Genomic DNA, 12,205 nt, shown 5'->3' on the forward strand with positions numbered 1-12,205 from the left:
TGTCCTCTGCCTTCGTAATGTTGGCAGTCTTTCTCACTTTTGTTCTATAAGTAATGTGTTCTTTTGCCTTTGTTGTTTTAAATATTTTTCTCTTCACTGGTTTTCAACAGTTTTAATATGATATGCTTTGGTGTGGTTCTCTTTGTTTTTCTCCTTCGAGATGTTTGTTGAGATTTCTGGATCTCTGTATTTATTATTTTCACCAAATTTTTAAAAAATTAACTAGTTATTCCTTCCATAGTTTTCTTCTCCTTACTCTTTCCTTCTCCTTACTGAATTTTAATTACTTTGCTTGTTATTATTTTATGGGTTACTGATGCTCTGTTTTATTTTATTTTTTTTTTTCAAGCTCTTTGCTCTTTGGTTTAGATAGTTTTTCTTGCTGTATCTTTTAATTCACTAATTTGTCTTATGGTATTAAGCCAAATTGATGAATATTTCATGTCAGGTAATGATTCTCTATATATTCTTTTAATTCCTTGAGCACATTTATAAAATTTATACTAGTTAAGTAAGAATTTTTGTCTTTTGTTTTCATCATCTCTTGCCACTTTGAGTCTTTTGTTATTATTGTCGACCATTTTCTTCTGGCTATATGTCACTTTTTCCTACTTATTTTTGTATCTAAGTTTTGATTTTCTGCCAAACATTTGGAATTTTACATTGCCAAGGGCTGAATTCTGTTGTTTCTCTTAAAGAATGTTGAACATAGTTTGGTCCAGAAGTTTATTTGTGGATCAACTCAATAATTTTGAAGCCCACTTAAATTTTTTTTCCTCCAAATCTAGAGTAGCCTTTACTTCAGAGCCAGGGGTCTTATTGGGGTCCTTTACTGAATGACTTTTGTATTCACTAAAGTCTCTCCTTTTTAAGCTGGTGAGATATTAAATGATCCCTAGCCTTGTATGAGCTTAGATAATTTTTAAGCTTGCAGCTCTCAGGTTCTTTTTTTTTTTTTTTTTTTTTTTTGGCAGTTGCTCTTGTCATATGGCTTTATGAAATTTCATCCTGCACATGAGCAGATCAATATTCAGCCCAGATTCCAAGAGTCTTCTCTGTGGATTTTTGGAGTTTTGCTTTGCTTAGCTCTCTCCTCTTAAAATTCTCCCCTGAAAATTCTAGTTATCTCCATCTCCCTGAACTTCTGCCCCCTCTACTCAGTGAATCCACTAGACTTAGTCTACATATTGGCCTGAAAATTTCCTTTAGGTAGCAATTCTTGATGATCATAGATCACCCATTGTTGGTTTGTCAGGTGTCATAATCTATACAGCTTGTTGGTCCAATATCTGAAAAAAAAAAAAAAACTGCTTCATATATTATATCCAGTTTTCTGGTAGTTTAGAGTAGGAGGGAATATCCTATAGCAGTTACTCCCTCACAGGTGAAAGTAGGAATCCCTTGGTTTAGTTCAGATTTTACCACGGGGAAAATCATTTGAACACATTAGGAGTTAGCATTGACATTTGCAGGGTATGATTGATGGCTTTAATGGTCTCATCCTGTCCTGACATGCTGCCTTTATAACTCCCTCCCATGACTCAGTGCACAAACGGAACAGAAACGTGATAAGCAATGTAGTAGAATTGCTACCAGCATGGTTTGTTTTAGGGTAGTGATATTCCACATTCAAGGGGGAGAAATGCTGGTGAGAAAGCAGGAGACCAACAGATAGTTGGTCCTTGGATGTGAATAAGTAAGGCAGTGCTGGAGTTTTTGACAATAAGTAGAAGGAAGAATCCATTATGACTTGTAGGTATAAGCTGAATGACCTACAAATGCCTGGTTATGTTTGCCAAACACATTACTCTAAGACATCCCTAAAGGATATTGAGGAAATCTGATAGACTATGCTTTTGTTATGTTCCATCCTCAACTGGACTATGTCAGCACCACGTGACAAGGAAAGGATATTTTGAGATTAGTAGAGCTGAGTCAGATGCCGATTCTTACACTTATTACTCCTGTGACTGTGGTCAGGATATCCTCTGCTTCTTGTTTTTCTAGAAACTGGAAGGGATGTTCTAGATGGTTCAAGCTTGCTTCCTATCCCCAAGACAACCTTATCAGGGGAGTCCCTGCAATACACTTACTCCAAAGAATCTATCCCAGGACACCTAACGTTCTGAGATTTTGGAATTATTCCTCTGGATTTAACACTGATGTTATAGACATCTTTGAAGTTTAAATATACCAGGAATGCTCCAATACTACCCACACCTTAGTGTGTATTTGTTAATCAGTCCCCATCACTTTATAACAAAGAGTACAGAATGGCACAAATACTGGGTGAACTTAAGGTTATCCTCAAGTACCTCTAGTACGGATAAACCATAAAACCCTGGGGTTCTATATCTCATATCCCTGGAATTTCATTGCAGAATTGGTTCTGATTCATCCCCATGCAGTTTCTGAGTGGATGTCCTCATTGAGTAAAATGAGGTTTGGATATGAGAGAAGAGCTTTCAGGGAACAAGGAAGCTGGGGCAACAGTCAAGATGATAGAAGGTGAAGCTGCTTCCGGGATCATATAAATTAGGGCTCTGCATGGCTTCAGGTGACAGTAACTCTGCAGACATAATGCTTTACTGAGTGGTGAGGAAAAAAACAACATCACCTGGGTCCCAAGCAGTTAAGGTTAGATAGCAGTTCACATATAATATTTCATTATAATCACTTTGTAAGTTTCTTAACATTAGCCATAACTCTGATTCTCATGTCTGAACTATGGTAGGTTATTAAAAATATAGCTGTTGAATGAAAGAAAACATAGCGGTTCTTTTTTTCAATGACTTTATTTACCCATTTGTCAGAGAGAACGAGAGAGAAAACACAAGCAGAAGGAGAAGCAGACTCCCCGCTGAGCAAGGACCCCGATTCCAGACTCCATCCCAGGACCCTGGGATCATGACTCAAGCCGAAGGCAGACACTTAACAGACTGAGCCACCCAGGCATCCCGAAAACACAGCAGTTCTGCTGGAAGGCTCAAAGCCATAATCTGAAGGTTGATCTTGCCTAAGGGAAAGGGAATTTCCTGTTATTTTCATACCTTGAATACTTAGTTGTTGTAGCAGAGCTGAGTGACTCTGAAGGAAGTCAAGTTCTGTAGTTAACATCAGGTAAAAGTAAAATCTTCACAGTTTATTTAAAATCTGACCATCTCACCTTCACAGCAACCACCCTGGTCTGTGTCCTCAACACAGCGAGTCTGAATAAGGACAAAATATTGTAATAGCCACCCGTGTCTCTGCCCTTTTTCACAGCAGCCAGAATGATCCTATTAAAATAAAAATCAGATCATGCGACACCCCTTCCCAAAGCCTTCCACTGGCTTCCTTTTCTGCTCCAAGAAGCTGACTGCCTACAAAGCCATGGATAGTCTGGCTGCTGATTCCTCTTCTGACCTCATCTGCAACTTCTCTCCCCTCGCTCACATTGTTCAGACAACAGGTCTGCCATGCTCGCTGTCCCTCAAGCACACCAGACACATCTCACGGCTTACACCTGCGCTCATCTTTACCTGGAATGCTCTTCCCCTAAATTACCCATCTCTCACACACCTCTGTGGGTTCTTCATTCACCCCAGTGAGGCCTTCTCAGACCATTTTGTTTAGAATTGCTATGTTCCGGATGCTCCTGATCCCCCTTTTCCTGCTTAAGTTTTCCCCTTAACGCCTGTTGCGTTCTAAAACATACATTTTGATCATTTTTTGTCTTTCCCCACCTGACTATAACATACATTAAGAACATGGATTTTTGTCTACTTTAATTCAGTGAAGGCCCTGGTGTCTAGAAAAATGACTAACGCATGAATGATATATGATAAATATGTTTTGAATAAACAGATCAATGGATGGGGACAGGGAAGGAGCAGAAGGAGGGAGAAATGAAGAACAGCTGGTATCTGGAATGAACACTTTGAATTCCTCTTAAGAGGAGGAGGCTTTGCCTGGGAACATAAATTGAAGTTCTCATTGGGCCAGCACCCTGTGAGGGCATGGCCAGTTCCTCAAGTCAGGGGTTAAGTGACTTGCTGGAGATCCCTCAGTGATTTAGTGGCTGAGCTGGGCCTAGAGCCAGCACGCATGCCCATTTCCACCATGCCGCCCGCCTACCCATAGACTTAATAATGAACAGTCATTTGCCAGCTTCTGGGTTTGTTTGTTTGTTTGTTTGTTTGTTTTCTCCTGGTCATGAGTTTACATTTTAGAGGTAAAAAGAAATTATAGAAATCCAGGTTACAGAGGTCTATTATTACAAAGTAATAGAAAACAAAATTTTCTGTGCGCACATTTAACCCTTTATTCCTTATAGTCACAGGGGCCTTTTATGCCCCTTCCTTATTAGTATCCACATTTAATAGTGAGTTGAAGGCACAATTTCACTGCTACAGATTATGTGCCAACAACTCTAACGCACTAAGAAGGATATCGAGGAACTTTGTGGCATGTTTCTTGGTCTTATTATCTCACTGATGAGGTAAAAATAATATAAAATTTAAAACTTAGAAGAAATATTGTATACCTTCATTGCTTATACCCCTCCTGCAAAACACCTCTAACATACAATATTTTCTCCAAGAAAACTTTTTAGGATGTGTACTATTCTGAGGGTTGGGGTGGCAAGAAGAACTCTATTTTCAAGTTCTCTGGAAAGGGAGTGGGGGTGGGTGAAGGAAGCGGAAATGAATTTTTTTTTTTAGAACCATCAGTTATTAATTATGAAAGGGACCATGGAGTCCCCCTGTCTTCCCACCAGTACTTCATTCTAGAAATGCAGAAATAGAAACGTGGAACAATGACACATCTATTGGCTCACACATTATGACCAATTTGGGGTAGGAACCCAAATCACATGAATCTCAATTTGGAACCATTCCCCTATTTTGTGCTCTTTCCATACACTAACTGCATTTATCAAAAAACCAAAATTCAATATTGCAGTCCAATAAAATCTGACAGTGCCACAGAGAAGAGCCAAACATGTATGTCAGTGATATAATGGTATATTCCCAACCTAAGGAGGTCAAGCTGTAAAAGAGGTCACTTTTGTCAACAGAGCATATCCAGGTTGAGCCCAGAAATTATTTTCTCATTAACTGTATTGCTTCCAGGCCTAGAATTTACAATAATCATGGAAGTTGATATTTTATTAAGGATAACTAGATTGGAAAACCTTAATTAAGACAGTGTTGAATGGATATGGAATCAGTTGGAGGCATTTGGTCCTTCCAAGAAGTGACACTGCATCGCTGACATTTTACAGGTGAGGAAATTGAATTTCCTAATATTACAGAACTCTAAGGGGGTGCATCTGAATTTGAATCCAGATCTGTCTGACTTCAAAACCCATCCTCTGTGAAGAAGAGCACTGGCTGCTTTAGAAAGGATATCCTAGGAAGTGAGAAAACTTGTACATAAGGCACAGAGGTTGAAATTACCAGAACACACTTCACAATTTGGCTGAGATTCTACTTTATACTACCTAAGTCTTCATGGAGGCATCGCCTTCCACAGGCAGGCAGGTAACTGGAGTATCCAGCATATATTAAATTCTCAATGAATGTTTATTAAATTGAATTTTAATAATGGTATAATTCTACAACAATCATCATAATGATTATAATAGCATTATAATAATACATTATAATATTAAATAACTTTCACATGATCTCAGAATATTAACTCCAGAACTTTGAGTGGGCTATTAATGTTATTTATTTCCATATTTCTGTTACTAAACTTGAAGACTCCTGAGGGGAAACAGAATGTCTTATTTTTCTCTAACTCTGGGACCAGTGTAATCACTCATGTAGCAAACATTTGAGGGACAAATGAGTTCTTGTCTCCAACAGATATGCAAAGCAAATATTATTTTTAGTAACCTGAGGCTTGGGGTGCCTGGGTGGCTCAGTTGGTTAAGCGGCCAATTCTTGGTTTCAGCTCAGGTCATGACCTCAGAGTTGTGGGGTCAAGCCCCATATTGGGCTCCACACTTAGTGTGGGGCCTGCTTGGGATTTTCTCTCTCCTTCTTCCTCTGCCCCTACCCCCACTAGTGTTCTCTCTCCCTCTAAAAAAAAAAAAAAAAAAAAAAAAAAAAAAAGAAAACTGAGGCTCTGAGTGATTAGTTTTCTGCCAAGTTAGCAAGTGGTGAAGTTGGTATTTGAATTAGAATTGTCATTAATTAATTCAGTCTTACATTATTTATATTCCACATTTCAGTGTATCTTGTATTACCTCTCCAATAGAAGTAAGAGCATTCCTCCCTTTTTTCTTACCTGGCCATTCCAACTTCCAGTCAACTGGGTAATTTTTAAAATATGCCTGGATACCATGTAGTATTTAATTCCTTCTCTGACCCCTTTCCAAATCTCCCAGGTCAAAGATTTTGCAAAGCCCCTGTAATTGTCAGATAAATAAAATCACATTGCTCATAATTACCAGGGACAATTCTGTGTAATTAGATGTTAACTGTAGTGTCCCCTCTCCTTTATGACTTCAAATAAATACCTGTTCCTGTCTCAGTCTGGGAGAAAGCTTGGTTGGAAATGTAACTGCTTTGTTGCTCTCTATGTAATTAACTACCATTAAAAGCCACTAATTAGATCGTAAGTTTTAAATAAGTTGCCCTAATTACCTTTGGTACATGGTGCATTGAGTCAGGAGGGCAAGTCCTTCAGAGCCAAGAAAACTTGGCTCTGTCACTAAGAGAATTAACAGGGCTATTGGGTTTCTTTTTTTTCCCATTCATAAATGGGAAAATGAGAACATAGGGAATGGGATGGATAGAGGCAGGGGTAAGGACTGTGGGTGAAAAATGTGTACCTGGGCAAAGCCCACCAGGGGAGATCTCATACTGTCTGTTTGAAAACCACTCACTTGTGTGCAAGACAGCCTGCCACGTACGAAGTGTTTATGACGTGTTGAACAAATGAATGACTGAATAACTGAGTGGACAGATAGATTAGAGGCAACATGGCATAATAGTGGAGAACCTCAATTTTGAAATGAAAACAATTCATAGGTTTTAATTCTAGCTCGGATAGCTCTCTGGTACTATGCTTTCTTATTTGTAGTGGGGGAATAATGATTCCTCACACCCAAGTTGTGATGAATTAATAATGATAATGTGAGTCTAGTATTTCCATCTACGAAGCTCTCAATAAATCCTAGCAGTGACGACAACAACAATGACGATGATGATGATGATGGTGTTGATAATGATGGTGATGTTGGTGATGATGATGATATGTAATGTGCAGTTTGGAAGTTCACAAATGAGCCCTATATTGCAGCTATCATGCGCTCCTTTTTTATTTTTATGTTTTGTCCCAGCACACCATTGGGCCAATCCTAACACCATCACAGTGTCAGAGTCCATTCACAAACCTATTTCAGAACATTTGTTAGGCCCCTGGTTAATGCCAGAGTAATCAGAGAAGAGATTACAGTCCTTACTCTAAGGAGCACATAATCTGATGAAGCTGCAGGTGTGTAAAAACACCATTGACCCTATAACAAAGGTCTTTACAAAGTATTATGTGGGAGGAAGCCCAGGAGAACTTCACAGACTAGGTAATATCAATGAGCCATTTATGGAATCATTTCTATCTTAATCAGAGTATTTAATATATGGCCAAGGTCACAAAGAGCTGTAACAACAATAATGATGATAATAGTAAGAGCAATAGCTAACATTAATTGAGCAGGTGTTATGTGCCAACATCTAAAGGCTTTATGGATATTAACTGATTAATCATTACAGAAAACTTGAAAGTAAAGACAAGAGAATGGAGGTTCATAGAGATTTCACAGGGTGGCCATGTTTACATACAAAAGTTTGCAAATGGCACAATCCGCCAGTGTTCAAAGGTGGCGTCCTGCTTACAAAACTAGAGTCCTTAAACCCTACCTAACATTGCCATGGTTAGTGACGAAAGAAGAGGAGTTTCTTTTGGAGAGCCTGATGTTCTTATGGGTATTTTCCCCTCAGTTTCTCTTTCTGGGCGTTGGCTTCTTTGTCCCATGAAAGTCGGTTTGAAGGACGAGTTGACCTCTCAGGAACCTTCCAGCCACACATTTTTCTACTTGATTTTTCCTACTGCATTAAAAATTGTGTGAGTGTGCCAAGCTTTCCCATGCACCCTGAGGTTTTCCTGAAGCCAAGGCAAGTCTTCTTACACCTTCCAAAATACCTAGCATAGAGCCAAATGGAAAAGAGTGTCTCTGTCTGACTCTCTCTATATATACACGTGTGTGTGTGTGTATATATATACATATGTATGCACATAACATATACATATGTATACAATACATACATACACACATATAAGTATACATGCATGTATGTGTTTAAAGCAGTTTTAATATATAATGTAGATAGGTAACATTTTAAAAACTGTATCAATATCAAAATCAATCATAGCACACAACAAATAAGATTTTCCTCCCTAAACTCTCAAACTAAATGTTACCTTCCTCTGAGCATTCAGGATATCATCAGCTTATTATACACATATTTTTTTTTCATAAATACCATGTGATTGTTTTGTGTTTACTCAGAATAGGCAAGGGAAGATCTTTTGAGCCTCAGTTCTTTTTCAAGATGTGTGTGCATTGCCCTTGATGCTCTTCTCTGCACACTTAGGTTTTGAATATACCATATCTCAGACCTATAGTTGAAGGTCTGTTTTATGTGCACAACTCTTAGGTCCTTGCCTGGGGTCACATAGGTTTGCATCTACTTTGTCTATAGAGAGATGTAAGAGGGATTTCTCTTATCTCCACTGCCTGGCACTCTATTCTAAACAGATGGAGAGCATTGAAAACCTGCAATCATCAAAATTGGCTGTTCACAGAAGTCCTGCCCACTGGTCTTTCTGAAGAGAAGTATTGCCCTGTTCCATTTATATGTGATGTGACAATGACTGCCTCAGCTTGGACTCCATATGACTGCTCAATTCAAATATTCGATAGAGAGTAGATAGGATCTCTGAGACTGTATTTGCATTTCCCATGGGACATAATGTAATTGCCTCAGATGGGATCAGATATTCATTCTCAGCCCAGTGGTATTCATGCACTTGTGTATTTCCTTCCTCTTGAGTGTGAGCTAAACCTAGTTCCTTGCTTCTAATAAATAGCTCAAAGGCCAAGTATTATAATGCACCTGTGCATTGTCAATTTGCCAGGTATTGGCTCTTTGCAAAGGAATCTCAGGAAAGACAAGGGAACTTTCTAGCATAGCAGCTTTAAAACCTAGTTATATATCTAGTTTTTGTGTATGCATTTACTCAGCAAATATGTAATGAGCACATATGCATAAGGCAATAAGCTGCATGCCAATAATTTACAGATAAAAGGCACACCTTCTATTTTTAGTACATAATTAGAGAGCCCAGTGGTAAGTGCTGATTGGTCTATGCCCAGGCTTCCAGTAATGGAGGTTCAGGAAACTCAGTTTGATCAAGAGTGGGGTATGGGCAAGAAAGGTTCTATGAAAGAAATTAATACTAAGCTAATCCTTAAATGAGAAAATAATAGCTATCCAGGCAGAGAAAGCTGTAGGGAAGACACTTCATATGGTGGGAGTTGTATTTGCCAAAGGTGTAAGCTGATGTTTGGTTTTAAAAATATTGGCATAAACTGGTACGGATATAGGAAGTTTTGAGATAGAGTCCAGCATCAGCCTTTATGATACAGATGTCTATTAAATTCTTAGTGTTTGGGGCGCCTGGGTGGCTCAGTTGTTAAGCATCTGCCTTCAGCTCAGGTCATGATCCCAGGGTCCTGGGATCAAGCCCCACATAGGGCTCCCTGCTCAGTGGGGAGCCTGCTTCTCCCTCTCCTGCTCCCCCTGCTTGTGTGCGCGCTCTCTCTGTCAAATAAATAAATAAAATCTTTAAAAAAAATTCTTGGTGCTTACTTAAAATTGTGAGTGGGCAGGAAAATTAGCTTTGTCCTTGGTATGTAGTCATCTAATGATTGGGGAGGGACTCGGAAACAGCATGGAGCTTTGGGATTGCTCTCATCCTTTTTGGTTTGGGGTAAACATACAAAATGGCTTAAAACTTTAAATATAAAGAGATGTAGATGACTTATAATAATGCAATGTTAGAATAACTAAAAGTTTATTTGTTGAAAAGATAATGAGACTGTTGGGGAACTAGCCATTCCTGTCCAAAGATTATTCTTTCTGTCCAGCGGGAAGCAGGGCATGGTTTCTGTTTCCCAATTTTTCCCTTCCCTTAGGGACTTGGAGCCAAACCATGGGGATATTTGCAATGGTCTATCTGTCTCTCTATTCTTTTCAAGGTCTGAATGACAAGCCAAGCGGAGAAATTGAATTTTTCACTTCTCTAAACACTTTTGGCCCCTAGGAACACTGGAAAAGGTCAAGAATTTTGAAGCACGTTCTTCCACAGGCTACAGGATCAAAACTTCTTTTTTAAAAGGTTGTTTCAGGCCCAAAGAGACAGCCAGTCGTGATGAAGAATGTAAACAGCAGTTTGTGTCCTCTGTGGTGGTGTGTGCCCCTCTTGGGAGGTTTACTCTGAAAGCAGTTTCTCTAGAGAGATTTGTTTCTCTCATTAGGGCAATAGCAGGTGGAAAAAAAAATAGCTTGACATAAACTGGAAAGTGTGGGTAAAGACTCCTGCTTTTCCATATCCCCTTCCCCACGTATTCTATTTTTACTTTGCTGTTTTTGTTTTCTTTTAGTTGTTTCTCTCCACTAGCTCCTTTGTTTTTTCCTTAATTTTTCTAACCAATCTCATAATTAGCTTTTTCATTTTCCTTTGTTGACCCATGTGATAGGCATCCTCTAAAATAGCTCCAACAATGATCCTCACCTCTGCTATTCTTGCCCTTGTTTATCTCCCTCCCCTTGAGGGTAAGCTGACCCTAGTGACTCACTTCTAATAAGTAGATTATGATAAAAGTTATGGGATGTTGGGGCACCTGGGTGGCTCCATGGGTTGAGCGTCCAACTCTTGGTTTCGGCTCAGGTCATGATCTCCGGGTCCTGAGATGGAGCCCCATGTCAGGCTCTGTGTGCTCAGAGCAAGGTCTGTTTGGGGTTCTCTCTCTCCCTCTCCCTCTGCCTCTCCCCCAACTTGTGCTCTAAATAAATAACCTGTAAAAGAGTTATGGGATGTCACTTGTAAGATGAGGTTATGAAAAGAATAGGACTTCCATCTTGCTTGTCCTTTTTTGCTCTCTTGGAGCCTTTGAGAAGGCCTATGTGGCAAGGAGTTGATGTCTCCAGCTCTTCCAGACCTGAGACCTTCCAACAACCATGAGTGAGCTTGGAAGGCAATTCTTTCCCACTTGACTCTTGAGACTACTGAAGGCTTGTTTTTGCATTTTTGATTACAGACCCATGAGAAACCGTGTTCCAGAGGACCTACGTAAGCCCACCTGGATTCCTGACCCACAGAAACTGTGAGATATGGTTTATTATCTTACGCCCCTAAGTTTTAGGGTTATTTTTTATGCAGCAATAGATAATTAATGCAACATATATCCTTACATGTTCTTCCTCTTCACTGACTCCTTTTATTGAAACTCTTTCTATTTTTTCTTCTTTTTTCTCTTAATTCTTAAGTATACAGACTTCAAATTTTTATGTGACATTGAATGCTATACGAGTCAGAATGCTTTACCTTCAGTAACCAGCAAACCCAATCATGTATCTGCATACATAATCTGCATAATGGAAAGGTCATATCCCTGGCCTCCCTTTAATTGTAGTCTTTGGTAAATATTCATTCATCTGTTGTTTCAGTAAAACTATTTAACGGGCAGCTACTATCTTTAATACATTGTATCAGTTGCCATGTGGAACACAAAAATGAATGAGATATGCCCCTGCCATCAAAGATAATATAAAAATGTCCAAAATAAAGCATCTCACAAAAGGGATATGCTCAGGGGTCTGTGTGTTAAGAGGGAAAGGTGGCTTCCTGCTTGGAGGATCAGCAAGAGATCTGTAAAGGGGGCACTCTGGACAGAATGCTGAAGGATAAACTGGATTTATACCTACTGAAGCTTCTGTGAGCTGCACCTCTACTTGAGAGTCCGTCTCTCTTAACACTGCTTGTGGGATCAACCCCCACTTAACGCACAGAAACCAATATGAATTCTAAGCTGTGTGGGCCACCCTCCACAATTCTAAGTAGTTGATTGTTTACCTTTTTGATGCTT

This window comes from Phoca vitulina, unplaced genomic scaffold, assembly GCF_004348235.1.
Source record: "Phoca vitulina isolate PV1807 unplaced genomic scaffold, GSC_HSeal_1.0 scaffold21, whole genome shotgun sequence".
Taxonomy (NCBI): domain Eukaryota; kingdom Metazoa; phylum Chordata; class Mammalia; order Carnivora; family Phocidae; genus Phoca; species Phoca vitulina.